The 23,161-nt window shown below is 46.7% G+C and overlaps 1 long non-coding RNA gene across 1 annotated transcript; it reads left to right on the top strand.

Moving 5' to 3' along the window:
* Positions 1 to 6,570: 6,570 nt before the first annotated feature.
* LOC110590455 lies at positions 6,571 to 15,949 on the top strand. Its single transcript, XR_002480953.1, has 3 exons — positions 6,571 to 6,700; positions 10,223 to 10,418; positions 15,428 to 15,949. It is a non-coding gene; the product is annotated as an uncharacterized LOC110590455 (long non-coding RNA).
* The last annotated feature ends 7,212 nt before the right edge of the window (positions 15,950 to 23,161 follow it).

Genomic DNA, 23,161 nt, shown 5'->3' with positions numbered 1-23,161 from the left:
GAAAGTTCCTCATGCAAAATCCCAGGATTATCGTGGCTTAAATAAAGGGAAAGCGGAACTGGCAGAGCTTAGTTCAGATCAGTAAGGGAGAGGAGAGATCAGGTCCTCTGGTGGAAATGACTGAGCCAGCCAGAAAACCTGGGAAGGTTCCAGGAAGCTTTGAAGAGAGTGTGCAAGTCAGGGTGGGGCTACAGGGTTCTCTCTTAGGGCACCAAGTGAAAAGACCAAGAAAGTCACTCATCTCTTCCCACTGCTGCCCAGGAGATGGCCCTCTCCAACTCCTGCCACCTTGGGTGGTGTGGACAACACATTCGTCCTGAGCAGAGATGTTTCTGTCACCCTCACTTGTGTCTCCAACGAGCCAGTGCTGTGGGAACTGAAATGAGATCCCACATTTATTGTGAAAATCCAGCTTGGGAGGGAAGAACAAAGGGGATGGAGGGAGGATGTGGGGAAGGAAGAAAGTGACCCAAAAAGCAAAGAAGGCAGGAGCCAACGGGAGCCTGAGGCCCAGCCTTCCAGCTCTCCTCACATGAGCCCATCCATCAGCACACGCTTCTGGCCACACATTGATGCTTCCCATGAAAATTGGTGCCGGGACGGACAGGCTCCAGAGTGACTCATAACAAACAGCAAATAGCAGAGGAAGGCCAGGGATTTGACATCTGTTCTCTGGCCCGTAATTAAAACTTCTTTCCCCTAAACAGTGAGGACAGTAGTTGTAAGTACCAGCCTTTGTATGTCACTGTCAGAGTAGTTTTTCCTAGTTGGAGAATTTTCTCCGGAGATGCAACCAATGAAACAGCACACCCCCGCCCCCCCCAACTTCCCAGATCACATGTCGAAGTTCCAAGTTATCATTACCCTTCGGCAGCAAAATCCTTGAACAAAGATACCAGCCCTCTCACAAAAGAAAAGGGTTTTTTGGTTTGTTTTTAGAGATACGATTAAACTGACCCTATTCACATGTCTTGTTCTGTTCATTTCGCTTTGAGATTTGGGACACTGACTTTTCAAACTTCATCTTCACTGCTGTCACCTTCCACTGACATGTTTTAGGCACCTGCTGTGTTTAGAATGCTGTGCTTCGCATAAAGGGATGTGTATAAACTCATAAAATTATCAATAGGATGACCTGGAAGACACTTTGTCATTAAATCCTAAGACGCCATTACTCACTGATTCATTCATTCATTCAAAGAATGTTTATGGAGCCCCTATCATGTGCCAGCTGCCATGTAGGTGTCAGTGACGATGGAGAATAGAACGAGTCTCTGCCCCTCACATGCTTATAGTCCAGTGAGGGAGGAAGGTCTTAATTTTTCAAAATCATTCCCCTCTGTATATTTCACCCTTTCCCCAACCCTAAACTACCTGAAAAAGATCGTTGTCAAACTTAGGATAATCAGGGGTACATAGTGGGGGTGGGGGATCTCACTGCACTTGAAAGGGCTACTGATGGGGGGAGAAATAAGCAAATAGATCGAGGGGGCTGTTGCTGGCGTTTCTATCCTATGGTGTATGGGGTTTGGGGAGTTTGATGGAGGGCAGCTGTGGCATCCTCCAAACTACGAGACACGATCCTGCCAAAGAACCACAGGGGTGTCATTGTGCTTCTTATTTACTTGTGAAAGGCCTCTGTCCCCCACATGGTTGAGAATCCCCTAAGCTGACTCCAGAGGGTTGGTGGAATCTGGGGTGAGGGGTGGGAGTTGGGGCCTCAGGATAGGCCAAGACCTTGACTGAGGTCCAGGAGAATAGCGTTCTAGATCTTTCTCACCCCAACTCTCTGGCTGGGTCTCCACAGACAAACCCAAATGAAGGATGATAATTCAGCTGATATTGCTCCCTACTCTTGAAAAGAGGAAAGGTGATGTGTTGGCATGCTGCTGTCCAGGTTGGAAAGCACTTCCACGTGTATGATCGCATTTGTTTCTCTTAATAACCTTTTGAAGTGGGCAACGCAGCCCATTTCACAGATGAGAGAACTGAGGCTTCTTTCTGCAGATTAAATAATTTGCCCAATGCATACAACTAATGAAGTGGCAGAGTGGGGATTTGAACCCATCTCCGTTGACTGTTAGTCCTGTGTCCTTTCCACAGGCATAATATTGTTATTTAAACTTGTGAAGTTGAGAGCACGGATGGGTCCTCCCTCCAAGGAACCCGGAACCTCCCAAGGTGAAGGTTTGCTCCTGAACAACATCGAAGATTCTGCCAAGAGGGACTCTTGCATGTGTCGGACACTTCCCAGGAGGGCTTGTCTCCACGTGCGCTGAAGAGAAAACAGATGTCAGGGACAGGTTCTCAGCTGCCAACGGTAACTCCACTTCCTTGGACCGACTGAGAAGAGAGATTCCTGCTTCCCTAACCAGGCCAGCCCGATGCACACGGAGGAGAAAGCGCTACTCCACTATGTGATTTAACAGCGGCGGTCAGCAAACTTTCTGTAAAGGGCCGGAGAGTGTGTGTTTGAGGCTTCAGGGGCCACATGCGATTGCTGTCACAACTACTGAAGTCTGCTGTTGTGACACCAAAACAGCCGGAGACCACGTGTAAGTGAGTGGGAGGGGCTGTGTCCCCGTCAAACTTCTGGACGCCGAAACATGAATGTCATATAATGTTCACACACCACAAAATACTATTCTCCTGTTGATTTTTTCCAACCATTTCAAAATGTAAACATTATTCTTAGCTTGTGGGCCATACAGAATGGGCGGTAGGCCCCCTATGGGCCATAGCTCAGCCAACCCCGTTCCAGAGGACCAGAGGTCCCTGGCTCCCAACTATCACCCCCACACACGTCAGGAATTCCACATCGGTACTTTGTTCTTTTGGGGGTTAAACCATACTCTCCAGACTTCTGTTTTAAGAAGGAGGGAGTCTGACCCAGCACATTAACTTTCTAACAACCTCCTTTTCAAAGTTTATGAGTTTGCTTAGAATGTAAGCGCCATGTGGGCTGGGCTTTCTGGCTGTTCTGTTCATTGCTCAGTTCACTATTAAGAACTTAGGACGGTGAACAGTGTTGTATAGATACTTGGTACAAATCTTGGTTGAATGGAAGAATGAACTTTCCCCTTCTGGCCCGAAAGGTTGGAGTCTCCAGAGGGGCGGCAGTGGGAAGAGGACAGGGAAGGCAAGGGGCACCCGTCCCTTGGGGTGAGGAGGGCAGAGGTGATGAAGATAAAGCTTCAGACTTAATGATGTTCCTGTGGGCCTGGGAGGCGCCCGAGTCAGCGATGCTCCAAGAAGCCAGCAGGCTTGGAAGAGGCAGGATGCGGGGCATGCCAGAGCTGGAGGAGCCTGGGAAGGGCGTCAGGAAAAAGCCCCAGTGGCCGCACTCGGCGCCCGGAGGAGCGGCACCAAGCCCCGATGGCTCACCCCACCCATTTCCGCGGAGTGATGGGGTCCCTGCCAAGGAAAACATTAAGACTTGACAGATTTGGCAAGTCCCCAGGCCATGGATTTGTGCAACATAAAGTTAGAAGGGCCCCTTGGGAAATGGGGCAGATCTGAACAGACGGTGGAAAAGTGTGCATGGGAAGTCAGAACCCACTCCCTCGGCAGGCAAGTGCCAGGGAAAAGGAAAGCTGAGAGAGGGAAGAAAATAAAGACCACCCCCGACACCCCCAGGAGTCACACATTTTCCTGGGTCAGACACATCATAAAGCGCTGTAGGATGAAATAAATGCAATGGCTGTGGGGTGTGTTAGTAAAAATAACCAGAGTTCCTCACTGTGACCGCAATGAAAAATATCACGCAGGAAGTTACTAGATGGAAAAGTTCTCGGAGATGAGCTGTCCCGGCGTTGGGGCTCCAGCCTTGAGTTCTCACCCTCAGTTCTCCCCGTGCAGAGTGGATTCACAACCAGCCGTTCCCTGGCTGCCTCCAAATTGCTCCTTATCTCTTACTTGGGGACACTTCGATCTGACCTGGTAATTCCCCAAATTGTAAAGGGATGGACCGAATCAGTCCTTTTACCTCTGGTTAGAAAAGGCAAGCTGTGGTCCTGTGAGACCTTCCAGATCATGGTACAGGAGGTGAGGTCCCTGCACCCGGGCCCAAAAGCCCCAGGACGGGGAGGAACGGGTAGGACACACTGAGCTCCCCACTGGAGCTGGGAGTCTGTCCGTGCAGTGGTGGAGGTGAACCGAGAATCATACAAGGGGGGGCCTGTGATACATTGTGGAGACACATGCCACATGTCTCTTCCTTCATATGCCCACAGTGGCGTGGAGTATTACCTAGGAGTCTGGATCTTACCAGCTTTTTTTTTTTAAGATTTTATTTATTTATTTGAGAGAGAGAGAGAGCAGGAGTGGTGGCAGGAGGGGTGGAGGGAGAGGGAGAAGCAGGCTCCCCACTGAGCAGGGAACCTAACACGGGGCTCAATCCCAGGACCCTGGGATCATGACCTGAGCCGCAGGCAGACGCCTAACTGACTGAGCCACCCAGGCGCCCCTGGATCGTACCAGTTTTTTGACTCGGGGTGAGTTACTTTACCTCATAGTGGCTTGGCTTCGTCAGCTATGAAGCGGGAGTGATACCACCTCAGTGGTTGTTGTGAGGATCGACTGCAATGATCTGTGTAATGCAAGCAGTCCAGTGCCCAACATGCAGGACGCACAGAATACTTTGCAGGCACTACTTTTTTTACTGAAGTCTGGCTGACACAGACTGTTACATTAGTTTCAGGTGTACAGCACAGCGATTTGACAACTCTCTACATTATGCTCTGCTCCCTACAAGTGTAGCTCCCATCTGTCACCATACAATGCTATTATAATGCCATTCACTATGTTCCGTATGCTGTAACTTTCATCTCTGTGACTTCTTCATTCCATACCTGGAAACCTGTGTCTCCTACTCCCCTTCACCCATTTTGCCCATCTCCTTAACCCCTCCTCTCTGGCAAACATCAGTTTGTTCTCTATATTTATGGGTCAGTTTCTGCTTTTTTGTTTGTTCATTTGTTTTGTTTAGATTCCACATGTGAGTGAAATCATGTAGTATTTCAGTATCATATACAGTATCGACTTATTTCACTTAGCACAATACATCCATCCATGTTGACTCAAATGGCAAGATCTCATTTTTTATGGCTGAGTAATATTCCATTGTGTGTGTGTGTCTATGATATCTTCTTTATCCATTCTTCTGTCAATGGACACTTGGGTTGCTTCTATACCTTGGCTGTTGTAAATAATGCTGCAATGAACATAGGGGTGCATGTATCATTTTGAATTAGTGTTTTTGTTTCCTTTGGGTAAATACCCAGTAGTGGAATTACTGGGTCATAGGGTAGTTCTACTTTTAATTTTTTTGAGGAGCCTCCATACTGTTTTCCACAGTGGCTGCACCAGTTTGTATTCCCAACAAGAGTGCACAAGGGTTCCTTTTTCTTCACATCCTTGCCAACATTTGTTTTTTCTTGTCTTTTTTATTCTAGGTTGCTATTGTGTGTGGTTTTTTTAAATTGCAGATCGGTGAAACCATGGCCATTTACTTGAAATCAGCAAAGTTTCCCCTCCCATTTTTCTGGCCTCTATGAAGAAAAGGGAACCCTCCAATATCCCCTCACATCTTACTGCCTATTTCTCCAGCTCTTTTACCCAAGTCCCCCAGTGGAGAGGAGAGCAAGCAGGTATCCGGTTGGGTGTGGCCCAGAGTGATCCTCCACCTTCATGAAATTTTCCCTAGGTCTCAGCTTTCATTTACACATTCTTGCCAATTTTATATCTTACTCCATAACATGTTTTAATAGATTACATCTTATTAAGTTATTCCCTCAGAATCTTTGAGTAACATTGAGGTTCCACGAAGGCAAACATTCATCCCCAAAACATATCCCTGTTGGAAAATCTCAAACCAACATCATTTCTGCCTACAGCAGGTCAGCAGGTCAGGGGAGGGAGAGCCCAGATTAGACCATCAGGGACGATTTCATGAAGGGGCCTGCATGAAGCCCTGAGCTCTGGCCCACTAGGATGCAGACATGTGGAAAGAAGAAAGGTCATGAGCAGAGGTCTGTGGGTGAACACAAATGAAACCCTCAAGGAACCACAAAGACATTTTGTTCCAAAACCCGGGAACTGAGTTTCTTTCTCACCTGAAAGTCACTAATCTTTGTGTCTCATTCCAGGAAATCCTGATCCCACAGGGGCAAGATTTGCCGTCCCAAGGCCATCAGTCATCTTCAGCAACCACGCCATTTCTTCTACTCTCCTCTCTAACTCTCTACACATTTTCCATCTGGACAGGAGGCCCCGGGCAAGCATGTTTGGCACCAGGCATTGCTCACGTGCCTCCCTTAGGACTTAGCGGTCATTAAGAAATTTCTCATAATGAGCACTCTGGCTCCAAAGCACCCAGCTTTCCTTGCCCCTCTCTGCAGCCAGCCTTCAGGCCCTACCCTCCCCCATCCCAGGTCAGGGAGCTTCTCACGGTGGGGATTGTTCTTGCTTCCCTCCCTCTTCCCTTCCTTCGTCAGTGTAACTTCCTTCCTGGAAGTGTCGATGAGGGCCAAAAGCCAAGGGGAGGATGAATCATGATATTCAGTCGGTTCTGCTACATAAAGTGTGAGCTGCCTCAGCATGCTGAGCTAACTAGCTTATTGCTGGAACACTCCCAGGTTTTTCTTCCAAGGTTGGCCATCTTCCTCTGGGTTCAAGTGGAGACATCAAGAAGCAAAGCAAGGTACAGTTGGTTGGGGGTGGGGTCTAACAGTGCCTGCCTCCCACTGATGCATTTGCCATCACTGAAGAAGGCTGCTTTGGGACTCACTGGTGTGGGATGGTGCTGCCATAGGGGCTCCTGGAAGATCACCAAGTCCTTATTTTGTGATGTTGTTTCTGCATCTTGAAACGACAGCCCAGAACTCTGGGGCCTGGCTATAAGGAAGGCATGGCAAGTGGACATGTTTTTCTGCTTGTTTTCCTGTATTCCGAAGCAGGTAGCTGTGTCCTTGCAGATGGGATCTCTCTCGGCTTCTCTCGATGAACACTTGATGAAAGAGTTATTGGCTTCCAGACAACAGGTTTCAAATCCGAGCAGTCTTCCACATGGAAACTGACATGGGGCATCAAAATAAGAGAACTTTTTAATTTGACAGAGGTTGCTATAAGGCAGCATATACAGGTGTGACAGACTTGGCAGTGAGATGAATATGGAGAACAGGCTAAGGCTTTAATCCAGATATGATGCAAAGCCAGATCCTCACCAGCAAAATGGGGATAACACTTCTCAAATAATAGGTATGCTGTGAAACAGGTTGGCAAAAGCGAACACTTGGCAAAGGGTTTAAGTATGGCATAGGTCCCAATCATAAGCATTTACTTCTTCTCTTTGGTGGGTCATCAAACTGAAGGTGGTAAAGTGGCTCCTTTGGGAGAGAAAGATGTGTACCTTTTGGGGAGTGGGGAGTCAGCTTATGAATTTCACTCTTCCTAGACGTGGCCGTGGTGGGAAATACGGAGAGCTCACAGGAGAATTAGGATGTGTCATGAAAGCTGTTCCCTGAATGCTCAGTCCACACTCTGCCTTTGGAGGCTGTGGAGGAGGCCCCCTCACCATCCCAAACTCTGCCTGGGGGTCGTCGCTGTCAGATTCTAGGCTGGACAGAACCAGGGGTACTGACACTTTCTGGGGCTCTGACTTTTTTTATACCACTCTGCTAACTAAACTAACTAAACTAAACTAACAGCAGTTTACAGTTAAAAGGAGAGAAAGAGTGGCTTTAGAGGTCTCCTTAGGCCTTTGGGGAGGGACTTGGAAATGTTTAAAGAGGATGCAGGAAGACCCCACAGAATTACTTCCCCTTGTCAGGAAGGAGGGTCCTGGTGGACAGTATCCAAAGGATGTTCCACCCCTTCCTCTGGGCTTGTCCCCAGCTTGCGGCTTTCTGACCCTGCGTGGGGTCCTTTCCCCGCTCTGGTCAAGACTAGGAAGCCGCCTCTCACAGAGTCAGTAGTACTTAAGGTGACTGTAACCAACGCCAGGATCCTGCGGAGGGTGAAGGCCTGACCACAGCTCTGACGAGGTTTACCTTCCCAAACTGAACCGGGTAGAATTTGTTCAGTATCTATTTAGCTTTGACAAGCCACTGAATGTCAAGAACAAGTCAAAAGACCAATGAGGTTTCCATGAAACTGATTTTGCTTGTTTGTTTTTGTTTTGTTTTACCACGGCAGCAAGAGGGCAAGAACTACAGAATTTTGTAGACTCAAAGCTCGTTTGAAGCGAGGTTACCTTCATGTAAATAGCACCTTTTTTTTCCCCAGGAAACTAGTAAATCAACAGAAGGTGTCCCAGCGGTAGGCACAGCAGAGGAACGATGTAAAAAGCCATGGGCCTGGATCACGCAGCGCAAGAAGGCCGAGTGCAGAAGGAGAAGCCTCCGTGGGAGTTAGTTTTCTAACCTCTAGGATGTATTCTCTCGGGCACGAGTGTGTATTTTTTTATTTGGCGCTTTTCCAAATTGGGTCTCCGAATTTCAGCCCAAGACAAGGCTGTACCGACTTTGGAGGTCAAGCTCATGCACGTCAGCTCCGGGGCTTCCTGCTGTCCAGTCCTCCCCGCCCTGGCCTCCCGCTGCTGCTGTGACGCCATGGGGAGCCCGAGATGGCCCGCCGCCGTCTCCACTTCTGCTCCTGCTTCCAGCCTGTCAAGAAGGGCTGGAGCGCGCCGCGGCTGTGCAGACCGGGCCGGGCCCAGCCAGCTTTCCGTCTTCAGCTCGCTTCTCCGGGCTGCTCAATGCCCTATTATTCATTCCCGCTTGACTTGCTCTCCCGTTTCCTGCCTGCCTCGCCTTTCCAAGGCACACCACGCTCGCCATGCCCTCCACCCCACCCCCTGCAGTCAGCACAGGCTCCCATGGGTTCCCTCCCCAAGAGGCTGCCAGAGCTGTCACCCGCCTCGCCCTTACCCCAACATTCTCAGACCCATCACCCCTTCTTGTTGCTGCTTCCCAGGGTCAATTCCTCCACCCCTTTCCGCCTCCCCCATGATCGTGCCGCCCCTGAGTTCCCTCCCAGGTCGCATCCCTGCCCCCCTACGGATTCCCCACCGAACCTTGTCCAGCGGTCCATCACCCAAGGGAACTTCTCACGCATCATGGTGACGCTGCTTTAAACCCGCTCTTGCCGCCTCTGCTTCTCACTTCCCACTCAGCGTCCCTGGACTTGGACTCTTCCCCCGCAAGACAACCACTATTTATTGCAAACCCAACCACCCCACCACCTCCCCGCTCTGGGGCCTCCTTGAAGCATCAGAAATGTGTTTCAGCTTCTGCTTTCAAAACTGTCCTCCCTTTTCTTTTTGCCTCATCTCCTGCTTCCCCTGCTGTTCCCTCACATTGGTGTCATCGGCACCTCTCTGTGTGACGGGTCCTCTGAGTTCTGCCTTTCTCCTGTTTTGGTCCGTTTCTCCCTCTACTGGCCCTTGGATGTTGTCTCATGAAAAGTCACCACCAGACACTCCAATTCCACATATCCAGTCGGAACTGGGGTCTCCTCTCCCCCTCCCCCCAGAACACTTCTCCCTCAGGGTTCCCTGTCTCTCTCGTAGCCATGAGCATCTTCCCAGGCATCCCGAAGGTAGCAAACGCCTGGCTGGTGCCTCCCTTCTACCCACACATGTGATTGGTTGCCCCTGACCTCTGCAGGGTCCCCAACATCCATCCCCTCTCTCGGGGAACACTGCCTGGGCTTGCCAGCCCTCTTCCTCTCAGACCTGGGTTATTGAAATCGCCTTTGGTCTGCCTACCTGTCGTCCCTCCTCGGCCCGCTCCTCGATGGCTCTTTATGGCTCACAGGGTCTATTACAAATACAGAGATGGGGTCACATCACCTCTCCCTTCCTTCCCCCCATCCTCAAGGCTCCAACTCCTTTAAGGGATGGCTGTGGTTTGCAAAAGGCAGCATAGTTTCTGTAGCCTCCTGATCATGGCTCTCAGGATGGCCCATCTTAACTTCAGTTCTATTTCCCACCCCCACCAACACATGCACACCCATGTGCACACACACACACACGCATACCTGTGCACACACGCCCTCATGGTGCCCACCTTCCATTTGGGACCACTCGTCATTCTCATCTGTGGTTCCTGTCACACTCATGCTGGTTCCTTCCCTTGGAACATCATCCTCCCCTCTTGAAATCCTACTCATCTTTTAAGACTTGTCTCTTCTGTGAAGCTTTCTTTTATTCCTCTTCGCACAGCTCACTGCTTCCACCTCTGAAGTCACGTAGCACTTTGTTTGTGTCTCCACTGGAGGACCTACTTCATCCCTGAGAGGGCGGACCGTGTCGTCTTTATGCCTGTACCCTGAAAGACGCGGCGACCTGCCTCGCACCCAGTGAGAACTTCTAACTTGCCGAGTGCACACGTGAATACCACCACTGCCGTCCGGGGGACGTATGTATAAGCACTTTGGGGGTAGGCTGAGTGGTAGATGACAGGGCTCTCACAATATTTATATCTTAGCTTCGTCAGGGTCCCAGCTCAGACTCAGCTGAAGCTCCTGTGAGTAGCCCTCCAGCTTCACTCCCTCACCGTCCTTCGATTCTTCCTTCTGGGACATGGGCCTCTCCTCCACCCCTTTACCCTGGATAAGATTAAGTCTCTGCCTCTTCCATAAGTCTACCAGAACTTTTTACCTCATCATAAGGCCACTGTGAAGGTGTCATCTGGCTATAACAATAGTCCCCCTACATCTTTGCTCTCTCCTCCTTCCAAGAGTTGCCCTCCTGCCAGCCAGATACCAGTTAACTCTAAGGCTTCTTCTTTGCCCCACGCCCCCCCCAGGAGGGGCTTTGCTCTGCCCATCATTCACACCATGGTGGAGAGCTAAGTCTCTACAGCTCCTTGCCAAGGATTCCTGCAGGCAAGCCTTTGACGAAATGAAAGGTTTGTCCCTCCCTACCACAGGCAATTAGACCTATAAAGGGATGGGGGAGCTCTGAGAAGCTGAGATCATTCCTCCTGCTCCTGACGAGCCCACAAGCAGCTGCCTCCTCCATCTTCCACTGCAGTAAATTCAGGGAGGCCGGACCACACAGAAGCCCTTCCCCCAAACCCTGTCCTAGCACACAGCAAGAGAGGGCCACGCTGGGCCAGGACAGCTTGTAATTCTGGCCTGCCCTGACCGCGGTGAGTCAGCATGCACGCGGGCAGCCCCTGGCTCCTCTCCCCAGCCTGGAGGGAAAATGCTGAGTCGCACAGCTCGTGGGGAGCCACTGAGCCGAGACCCCATTGCTCTCTATCGCCCCGTAACCCAGACGGCTTGTGGGCTCTGTCCACCCTTCTTGGCCTCTGATGAGGGGGCCCAGCAGGCTCCAGAGCAGCCACACCTTGGAAAGCCATCCTGCTAGTGGTCAGATGGCCTTCCCGGGAAGGGACAGGGCCCAAGGTTGTGCGTCCACGGCCTGTACCTACGTGGGCCGGAGCACCAGCTGCAGGCTTCCTCCCTGGGCAGGGGACAGCAGGCAGAAGGGAAGCCAGCAGAGACCACAGCCCCCCATCCAGGTTTGCATTCAGGAACTTTCTTCCAAGCGCCGCCTTTGCCATGGCTGGAAGTGATTCATGCAGACCGAGGCCAGACATGCGATAGCCGTTCTCTATTCTCTATGAGAAGATTTATTCAAAAATAAATTTAGCTAAGGGGGAAAAGTTAAACCCAAAAAAATAGGAAAACAGAGGGACAGATTTTCTTGTTGACTGGCTGCCAGGGATTGAAATGTTGAGGCAGCCAGTCCCTTTGGAGGGGACAGCTGCAACATTTCATGGTGTAAAGTCAGCGAATTTCCACTGGCTTGCCTGCCAGAGACCACAAAATGGTTTTCAAACAACAGCTCACTTCATGATATTTGTGTGTGCGCGCGTGTGCGTGTGCGTGTGCGTGTGTGTGTTTGAGAGAAAGGCAAGGGTGGGTGGGGGTGAAGGGCGAGCTGAGAAGTGTCCTCTCTCGGCCGGCCGAGTGCGCAAGGGGCACGGTGAGGAGATTAATGAAAATGTTTCACTGGCATGAGGGGTCTGATGGCCCCGCTGCAAAATTGCTTGCAGATTCAAAAACAGCATGTTTCATTTCAAACTCATTCTCTTGCCATACATTAGCACTTGTCAATGTAACCATTAAGCACAGGCAGTGCAGAAATTTAATTACAAAACCATTTATTTTATTGAAAGAAAAATAAACCCAAGCTACCTCAAATGCATTAGGTAGGTTCAAAACATGTTCAGCTGATAACACCCAAGGGTAGGGAGGCTGCCGCAGGAATAATGCGTCTTTCATGTGCGGTGGGGACTCGATATTAGAAACAGCTGCCTATAGGTCGCTCTTTATTTAAGTTCAATTATGAATTAAAAAACAACGGATTTAATGAAGGGACTTTTTATATCTGCAGTTACCCGGCTGTGGTGTTCCTTCTTCTCTTTCCATTTTGCCTCCTCTTTTCAGCGTTTCAATTAAAAATGCTAGGTAGGCGAGCCCAACTTTTTACTGAATGGGTCTCCCGCTCCCCGCCCTCCTCTCCCCTCCCCCCCCCATCTCAGGCTTGTCTTTTGTTTGCCTCATGGTGGGAGAACCAAGGTCTGTGGTATTAAAGGAAGTCACAGAAATGTGCTAAACACATCGAAAAGGCTCTGGTCTGTGTCTTATTCATGCCTCCTTCCTCCGTCCCCCGTGTGCATCTTCCGCACGTTGGAGAGCAGGCAGGGAAAGGCTCTCTGGTGAAATCGTAGATTTGGGTCAAGCGGTGGGCTGATGTCATGCTGGATTCGGCCTCTCCGTAGCACTACAGAACTGCCAATAACAAGTCTGTTTTACTATTCTGCTGGAGAGGGAAAAGAAAGAGTTATAACCTTAGTGGTTTGGACTGATTTGTCAATTTAAAGTGTTTTTTTTTCCCCCCGTCTGAGCTATCAACCCACAATTTCTTACAGACTTTTCCTCATGTAGTCCGCACAGAGGAGGAATCTGGAAAGGAAAGATCTTTCTTTTCTTTTCTTTCTTTTTTTTTTTTTTAAATTTCCCCAGTGAGAATACGAACCTCTAAAATTTCAAGGAGGCATACTTGTCTGGTTGGAAGTGGGGAGCAGAAGGCAGATAGGCTCGGAGGGGGGTTGTTCTGCTGAAAACTCCATTTTAGCTCTCGTAACGAAGCTTATGCACAGTAGCAGAGTCCTGTGATGTTGTCACAGTAATGATTTTGCCTGCGTGAGACCGAAGGAGGATGTCCCGGCCTGTTTCACAAAGGCCTCCAGACTTCTGTTGTCTCTGGACGGACCTCGGCCGATGCTCTGTGGGGGAAGGGGCACGCACATTGTTGCCCAGCGGCTCTGAGACCTGCCAGGAGGGGAGCCTGAGCAGTCACGCTGTCCTGGTGGTTTGGGAATTGTACCCACTCTCTGGCCCAGAGGAGCACCTCTACCTCTGACCCAGATGCTCAGCTCTGTTCTTGACACGTGTCCTCTGCGCCAAAGACCCAGGGAGCCTGAGGCAGGAAAGACACATTCAGAAACAGAGAAACTCACCACTCTAGGCACCAAACCCTTTCCTATAGAGTTTAGATAATTAGTGGTTTGGGGAGGAGGATGGGGGGCAGAAGGAAACAGGATGAGGATGTTGGAGGTGGGGGGCGGTTGGTGTTTGTATCCTACTTTAATATTCTAAAAGAACTGGTATCTACACTGAGCCCTGTAAGCCAAGGAAGCCTCAGAGTAGAGTGGGCCTCCATCCTGTTATCACAAGTGTACCCAACAGAGAAAATAGCAAAAGACTACAGACATTCTCTGAGGGGGTCAAGAAGGTGACTCTCATTCCATGACTGTAAACAAGAAAGAACAAGGGGACACGGGGGATGGTGGGAGGAGGGTTCCAGACTGGCTAATGGCACTGTTAACTGAAAGAAATTCCACTTGGGGTGTGTGCTACAGACTTTCTAAACATTGCATCTCACTCAATAAAAGCACACGGCAACATCACGTCCTTCTGCTATGTCTCTCCCTGTCCAGTGCTTGGGATGGATAAAGGTGCTCCTGCCGGCTTCCAACGCTTAGGTGTGCATTTTCTAAGTACGTGATGCTTCTCCGCCTGGGTTTCAGGCAGGAGAGTTTCCAAAATGTATCCTAGGTTTAGAAACCACAATGGTTTTTAAAATAAAGCAACTTAATGGAATATCCAATAATTTTCTTATTCTTGCCATCTTCCGGAATAAGACGTCAACCTCTAGGGGACAGAATAGGTTTCCTCTCCAAGGAGTTGGGTTGGAGAAGCAGATGGAACAAGCAAGCTCTTCAAAGTCATCCTGTGGCTTAGAAGCATGAACTGGGGGACACGCAATGAGCTTGCATCCGCAGGAAGCCCTCCACAGAGTGTGGAAGTCCCAGCCCTGAAATGTGCCTCCCAGAGTGTGCCCAGAGGACAAGAGAGCTCCACACCGTACCCAAAGCATCATTTTCATAGGCAAAGCTACTCCTTCTCCCCAAGGAGCTGCAGAACCCACAGCAAGATCACTTGGGGGTCCTCCTTTCAGGTGGCTAGTGACAACCAGGGCTGCCCCCTTTAGATAGGGTTTTCTCGCTCCTCTTCTGATCCTTCACCCTCCACTCATCCTCACTCTGTGATACAGAGTTGATAACATGACCTTTAACATTCAGTTATAGCTATTTATCCACACATATTTTTTGAGTATCTACTACAAGCTGGGCACTCTACTAGGTGCTGGGGATTTAATGAGCAACAAGACGGCCAAGATCCTTGCCATTTGTCTATATCCCAGTGGGGGAGATAGATATTAATCAGGTGAACAAATAGGTTAAAAGATTACAAATGGTTCTTTGTGCTTTGGATGAAATAAATTGGGCCTCGTGACAGGTTTTAATAGGGGAGGGACTTGACATAGGGAAGGTCTCTCTGAGTTGCTGAGAGTCACGCTGGACCTAACGGCTAAGAAGGAGCCAGCCACATGGGGAGCTGGGGGGAGAGTGACAACAGTGACTTGAATCCACACAGGCAGCACAAAGCCCTGATGCCCACAAGAGCTTGGCCTGAGCAGGACCAGCCAGAAGGCCATTGTGACCAAATGTGATACATGAAGGTAGGGAGGCTGGGCAAGAGGCCATGGGAAGTGGTGTGGACCCAGCATTTATAGTGCAGTGGAAGCCAGTGAGTGGCTTTAAGCACTGGATTAACCTATTCTCATTTGTGTTTTTAAAAGGTGATTGGCAAGTGTGGAAAATGGGGTGGAAGTGAGCAAATGGAAAAATGGGGAGATTTGTTGGGAGGGCACCCCAGGCTAGTGAGAGAAAATGGAGGCTGGAGCAGAATGACGGCCATGGGTATTCTTCCTCTTCTTTTGCATAATGGAGATTTATTTGGCTTCTCAACCAGTCTGAGGACAGAGAGCTTGCTTTTGTCTTCCTAGGATAAAGGAGGAGGCTCACCCTTTCCCACCAGTACCTTCACGTGATGCATCAAGCTGCTCCTCAGCTTGATTTTCAAACAGCCCAACGCAGACTACTCTCCTGCCCCTCCCTGGAGACACGACACTCAATTTTCTCCTTCCCCGTCCTCCCAAACTGTGGCAGCACTTTTTCAGAACCCTTCCGCCTAGGATGTTCTTCTAGTTCTGACAAAGCCTGACTGTTCCTGCTAACTAAAATGCCTGATGAAGTGCCCATCCTCTGAAGGCCTTTACTGATGCCCTGGGGTTGTGGCAGCCATCTCTACCTCCGTGCTCCCATGGCACTTTGTTCACAGCTGGATTTTAGCACCGCATAGCATTGTGCTGTAAACTCTCTGCTTGGTGTCTATCTCCTAACCAGATCCCTAGCTACTACTCAAGTTATGAACTTATCACAAAATCTCCATTTTCTAGAGAGAGCTGTCAACACGGAGGACAGGTTTTGAACTTCATTGTATATGAAATCATGGTATTACATACTCAGTATTAATAAATCGTAGCATTGTGGACTTCTGTTGTACTTTAAAACCTGAGCTTTCTGTTGTACTTTAAAATCCAATATTTAAAAAGTGTAAATACCAATCTGAAGACAAAAAAAAGAAAAAAGATTTAAAAAACTGAACAAGATTTAGGGACATGTAGGACAATATCCAAAGGTTTAATATGAAGTTAATGGGAGTCTCAGAAGGAGAGGGGAGAGACAATGGAGCAGAAAATATATTTGAGAAAATACTGGCTAAAAAATCCCCAAATTTGTCAAAAGATCCAAAGCATAGGGAATTCCAAACAGAATAATTATGAATAAAATCGCTTCTAGGCATATCATAATTAAACTGCTGCCGACAAAAAATAAAGTGGAAATCTTGCAAGCATGCAAAGAAAAATGACACATTGCATACAAGGGAAGAGTGCTTCAAATGGCTATGGACTTAATGTTGGTAGCAGTGGTTTGAGTGGCAAATGGACTTACACCGTTTCAAGGTTTTTCCATTTTATGTAAAGACATTCAGTATTAATTCTAAGTATATTGTAAAAATCTAAGGATTTTTTTTTTGTAATCCCTAGATCAACCATCAAAGAAATAATACCAAGTGATATAGCCAAAAATCTGCTAACTAAGTTAAAACAAAATTTGAATATATTTGAACAATCCAACAGAAGGCAGGGAAACAGAAGAATTAAGAATAGAGTGGAGTGGACAACAGAAAAGAAATAATAAAGTGGTAGACCTAGATACAATCATATCAATAATCACATTAAGTGTTAATGAACTAAATACTCCAATCAAAAGGCAGAGTTTACCAGAATAGCTCTTTTGAAAAAGCAAGACCCAACTATATGTTGACTAGAAGAGATGAACTTTTACACCCATGTTCATTGCAACACTATTCACAATAGCCAAGATATGGAAACAACCTACATGTCCTTCAATAGATAAATTAATAAAGAAAATGTGGCATAGACAGACAATGGGATATTATTCTGTAATAAAAAGGAAGGAAATTCTGCCATTTGCTACAACATGGATGAATCTGGAGGGCATCATGCTAAGTGAAATAAGCCAGACAGAGGAAGACAAATACTGTGTGGTATCGCTTACATGTGGACTCTAAAAAGTCAATAATTTTTTAAAAAGAGATAAACTTTAAGTATAATGTAATGGACCAATTAATAATGAAGACATAATGATTATTAATGTGTACATGATTAAGAATAGAGCCTCGAGATACACGAAGCAAAAATTGACAGATTAAAAAAAGAAATAGAAAAATTCACATTTATAGTGGGGTTATTTTAACACCATCCCTGCAACTGATAGAACCACCGGACAAAAAATTCAGTAAAGTCACAGAGGCTCTAAACAACTTTATCAACCCCTTAGCCTATTTACAGAACACTATACCCAACAACTTTTCAACTGTACACATTCACAAAGAGAGACCATAGCTGGGCTATAAAACAAGTCCTAATAAAATAAAAAGTATTGAAATTATAATAGCATGTGTCCTTGAATCACAGTATAATTACATTAAATTAGAAATCAATAAAAATAAGATGCCTAAGAAAACCCCAATATTAAATTAAACCCATACTTCTAAACAACTCATGAGTGAAAGAAAAATCATAGAGAAACTAGAAAATATGTAAAACTTAATGATCATGAAAATACAACAGAATTGGGGGGCTGTGGCTAAAGTAGGGCTTAGAGGGAATTTTATGGCTTTAAATGCTTATATTAGAAAAGAAGAAAGGTCTAAAACCAGTGACTTAAGATTCTACCTCAAACCCAAAGTAAACCAAAGTAGAACAAGTAATATAATAAATATGAGAGTAGAAATGAATATAATAAGAAACAGGCAAGCAATAAAGAAAATTAACAAACTCTGAAGATGTTTCTTTGTGAAGAACAACAAAAAAATGATAAACTTTGTTAGACTGCTGAAGAAAAAACAGAAAACACCAATTGCCAATATCAGGAATGAAGAGAGATTATCACCACATATCTCACAGACATTAAAATAATAAAAAGAGAATATGAGAAATTTGTGAAAAACTTTATACCAATAGTTTCTACTAATAGATGAGATGAAAAAAATCTTTAAAAATATAAATCACGAATATTTACAAGAGATGAGACAGAAAACCTGTATTTTAGGCACAGGTAATTACACTGGTAAATTCCATCAACCATTCAGAGAAGAAATAACACCAAACTTACACAAACACTTTCAAAAAATAGAGGAGGATGGGATATACTTCCCAACTTGCTTTATGGTACCAGTAAACGCTAATACCAAAACCTGACAAACACATATGAAAAAGAGGCCAGCATCCCTCATGAACTTAGATGTAAAAGTTCTCAACAAACTATAAGCAGATTAAACCCAACAATATATAAAAAAGAATAATACCTCATGAGTAACAAGGGTTTATCTAGGAATGCAAGGTTCATTTGATAGTAAAAAAAAAAAATCAATCATGTAACGCACCAAATTAAAAGAATTGAGGAGAAAAACCATGCAATCATTTGACAGATGCAGAGGAAGGAGCTGACAAAATTCAACATATCTTTATGATAAAAACTCTCTGCAATCTAGGAATAGAAAGGAACATCCTCAATCTGATAGAAAAAAAAAGTATTCTTTTTTTTCTTAAGATTTTATTTATTTATTTGAGAGAGAGAGCCAGAGCAGAGGGAGAGGGACAAGCAGACTCCACACGGGGTACAGAGTCCAATGTGGGGCTCGATCCCACAACCCTGAGATCATGACCTGAGCCGAAATCAAGAGTTGGAGGCTTAACCCACTGAGCCACTCAGACACCCCAAAAAAGTATTCTTAATAATGAAATATTGAACACTTTCCCAGTAAGTTTGGGAACAAGGCAATGATGTCCACTTTCATCACTTCTACTCAACACTGAACAGACAGTCCTAGCCACTGAAGTAGAAATAAAGATTTTAAAGTTCAACAGGATTAAAACTGCCTCTATTTGCAGATGACGTGATTTCTTATGTAGAAAGCTCTTAAGAATCTATAAAACCATTATTCGAACCAATAAATGAGTTTAGCAAGGTCACATGTTGCAAAGTTAATATACAAAAATTAATTTTATTTTTACAGACTTCTGGCAACAATTAGAAAAGGAAATTTTAAAAAGTCCATTTACAAGAGTGACAAAACATACTTAATAAATTTAATGAAAAATGTGCAAGACCTATACACTTGAAACTGTAAAATATTGCTGAGAGAAATGAAAGACATAAATACATGGAAAAATATACTGTGTTTATAGATTAGAAGAATCTATGTTGTAAAGATGTCAGTGCTCCTCAAATTTTAGACTCTATGCAAAATTCCAGCAGGCTTGGGACACCTGGGTGGCTCAGTCGGTTAAGCGTCTGCCTTCACGAAGCTCAGGTCATGGGATCCCAGGGTCCTAGGATAGAGTCCCACGTTGGGTCCCTGCTCAGCGGGGAGTCTGCTTCTCCCTCTCCCTCTGCTGCTCCTCCTGCTTGTGCTCTCTCTCTGTGTCAAATAAACAAATAAAATCTTTTTAAAAAATTCCCGCAGGCTTTTTTTTTTTTTGGTAGCAATTAATGAACCAATTATAAAATTTATATGGAAATAGAACTGACCTAGATTGCCAAGATAATGTTTATGAAGAACAACGTTGGTCATCTTTTACTGTCTGGTTTCGAGGCTTGCCATAAAGCTACTGAAATCAAGAGTGTAATGTTGGCCAAAGGACAGACCTATAAATCAATACAACACAACAGAGCCAGATATATTGTTGGTGATTTCTCATAAAAGTGCAAGGGCAATTCAAGGGAGAAAGGACAGTCTTTTCAATAAATGGTACTGGAACAATTACATATCCATATGTCAAAAAGAAAAGAAAGGGAGGAAGGAAGAGAAAGCAAGAAAAGGAAAATAGAAAAAAAGAAAGAACCTTTCTTTAGTCTCCATACTTTGTAGCATGTTCAAAACTAAAAATGGATCATAGACCTAAATATAAAACCTGAGAACCTTAGATTATACAACAGCTAGAAGGAAACACAGGAGAACATTTTTATGCCCTTGGCAAAGATTTCTTAGATATAACATATAAAACACAATTCCTAAAAGCAAAAAAAAAGGATAAATTGTTGGATTTCATCCAAATTAAGCAGGAAATAAAGTATCACCTTATTAATGGCTGGAAAATTGAGGCTTGCACCAGGTCACACCGCTAGCAAACGGGAGAGCCTGGAAATGAACTCATGGCAATCTGACTCCAGAATCCACATTTTTATGCACAGGATTCTAAAACAACTCCATGAGACACGATGCAGGGAGCATAGACTTCAACTACAGCTGTGCCTCTGGGCTAATAGACCAGGACAGCACCCTACAACCTCCCAATCCCCCACCCTGGACCTTGGGGAAGCGTGAGCGCTTAAGCTTCAGCAAGACTAAATGAGCTTTCAACAAACTCGGCAATGCTTCATCGCAAAAGAAAAATGTTATGACGGAGGTTAGAACCAGGCTGTCTTCCCTGATGATTTGCTAGCTCGATCTTAATGACTTGTTATTGCTGAAAATAAGGGCCATCCACGTGACTGGTGTGACCCCAGGAGCTGTGCTGTAGAGAATTCGGTTAGGCCTGAGCCCACCTCTTGGAGGCTTGTATAGGGAGTGGTGGGCAGGGTTTGGGGTTGAAATCCCACAGTGTGAGCCCTTACTTGATGGACCTGCCCCTGCCTCTTTTCTTTCCTGCAGGGCCGAACTCAGGACGAGGCACACAGCAGATTTCAACCAACGCTCATTGCTTGAGATACAGTTTGTAGATGCCATTTTCACATTAGAGATTTATTTGTAGTTCCAAAGTCCCGACTTAAACCATTAAATGATTTTCTCTGTGTTCTCTAGAATAGCACATATAAATCTCTTTACAATTCAGACTTGAATTCAGTAGATCTGGGGTAGAGGCCAAGATTCTGCATTTCTTTTCTTTTCTTTTCTTTTTAAGGTTTTATTTATTTACGAGAGAGAGCATGGATGAGTGGAGGGGAGAGGCAGAGGCAGAGGGAGAAGCAGACTCCCTGCTGAACAGGGAGCCCGAGTCAGGGCTCGATCTCAGGACCCCGGGATCATGACCTGAGCCAAAGTCAGATGCTTAACTGACTGAGCCACCCAGGTGCCCCAAGATTCTGCATTACTAATAAACTTCCAAATGATACTGATGCTGTCCATGGACCCCCGTGACCTGCAAGGCCAAAGAACGTGAACTCCAGAAGCAGTTTCTCTCTTCCGTTTCAACCAGGAGTGTTCAACATGTGCAATGCCTTAAGATCATTTTCTCCCTGAGAAGAAAATCTTGACTCGCTCATTGCAAGTCTCTTTGTGTATTCATTTATTTTAAAAAAAGGTAGATTGAGAATATACCGTGTTCATAGTATAGCTATCAGGCCAGAGGGAGAGCCAGGGCAGGCTCGTAGTATGGTGCCCTTCAAACACATTTGGGCATATATATTTAGAGGTCATGTCAGCTTTGCCTGGTGAAGGGGGAGAAGCAACATCTGTCCTCCTGATGAGTTTAGCTCTGGTTCAAACCTGCAAACCCTTTAGAAAAAAAGTAGCAACTATATATTGAGTGCCCCTGAGTGTCTCTCCCAGCCCACTTTCCTCCTTCCCATGAGACAGATCAAAGTATGTACAGTTTGCCCTTCACTCTCTCTCTGTCTGAGAAGAATCCAGTTAATATAAGTTTCCTGCCTTTTTATTTATAATAAATAGGCATTCTCGGAAAAGGTCCTGGCCGATCCATTTTCTAATTGGTGCAACTAAATTTCATTCCACCTGTACTTTATACTCAACCCAGTGCTGAGAGAACACAGACTCTGCCTTCGGTAGGCTTCCCATCCTCTTAAAGAAAGAAGGCTCCTGGCTAAGTACTAAAAGCATGTGGCAGCTGAATTCTGGGTCATGGTGTCCCCGATCTGACTGCGGGGTGGGGAGGGACCAGTCACAGTGGCCTTGGCAGGGCTTGCAGAAGGCTGCATGGGCTAGAGGGACAGGAACAGAATGTGAATCCAGGGAGCAGAAGCCAAGGCCAGGGAGGAAAGCTCGCAGGCTGGACAGATGCACACAGAACCACGCCTGCAGGTGCTCAGCATCCAGATCCGGTTGTTCAGAGCCTCTCCGGCAGCATGCTCCTCTTACCAGCACCCCCGCCAAAAGTTCCACAAACATTTCCATCCTGAATTCAGCCAGGCTGGATATTTCACTCGACCACAGAGAAGAGCCAGAGGCTTTGACCTGAATGCATGAAATGAAGGTGGAAAAACAACGTTTGAATTTTAATTCAGAGAAAGGAAGCGACCGGCAATAATCTGGAAATCCTTCATCAGGCAGCCACTTAACGACAGCAGGTGAAGCGACTCAGCGGACTGGAAAAGCGTGAGGGACCTTCTCTCCCACCGTGATTCGGATCCCACTGTTACTGGGACAAGCAGAGCTGGTGACATGGCATGGCTGTCTTGGGTCTTTTAAAAACCCGAGGCTGCCTCCACGATCTGATGCTACAGCCGAGCCCTGGGCCTCTTCTTCAAACTCGCCGCAGGAACACCGCTTCCAGCGCATTCTTGCCATTCTTCTGCCTCGAGGCAGGCTTCAGGTCAGAGCAGTTGCAAGATTGGATTTGTTTGTGATGTGTTTGTAGAATCAAGGATTTTAACAGTTGGCAGAAGGAGGGAAAGATGAAACCGAGAGGGCTAGAGCATGTATACCCGACGGGCTGCTCTTTGCAGAAGCGGAGAACTACGGGGTAGTGGGACAGAGGGAGGCGAGAGTCCCTTACTGTCGGCCCCTGGCTCCGGGCAGCTGCCCAGAATCTTGAGCCAGTCAGCTCCCTTTGGAAGGGCCGCTGCACAATGAAGGAGGCCCTGGGTGCTTACAGCGACTGCAGAGGGTCAGGGCACAGCACAGACAAGCTCCCCTCATGGTGATCAGAGATCCCAGCCACCCACCCCTGGGGCTTCTGCTCAAGAGGGCTTTGAGTAGCTTGGCTGTCCAGGCATTCAGATTCAGGGGAGGAGAGACAATGACAAGACCTCAATGACAAGAGCGATATTAGGGCTATATCACAAAGCCCTTGACTAGGTGTTCGAGGTTGAACCTGGCCGCAGCCTATCTGCTCCACCTAGCCACTCCC

Source organism: Neomonachus schauinslandi, chromosome 10 (assembly GCF_002201575.2).
Source record: "Neomonachus schauinslandi chromosome 10, ASM220157v2, whole genome shotgun sequence".
Classification (NCBI taxonomy): Eukaryota; Metazoa; Chordata; class Mammalia; order Carnivora; family Phocidae; genus Neomonachus; species Neomonachus schauinslandi.
The sequence above is the reverse complement of the archived record's forward strand: the minus strand, read 5'-3'. Positions and strand labels throughout refer to the sequence as shown.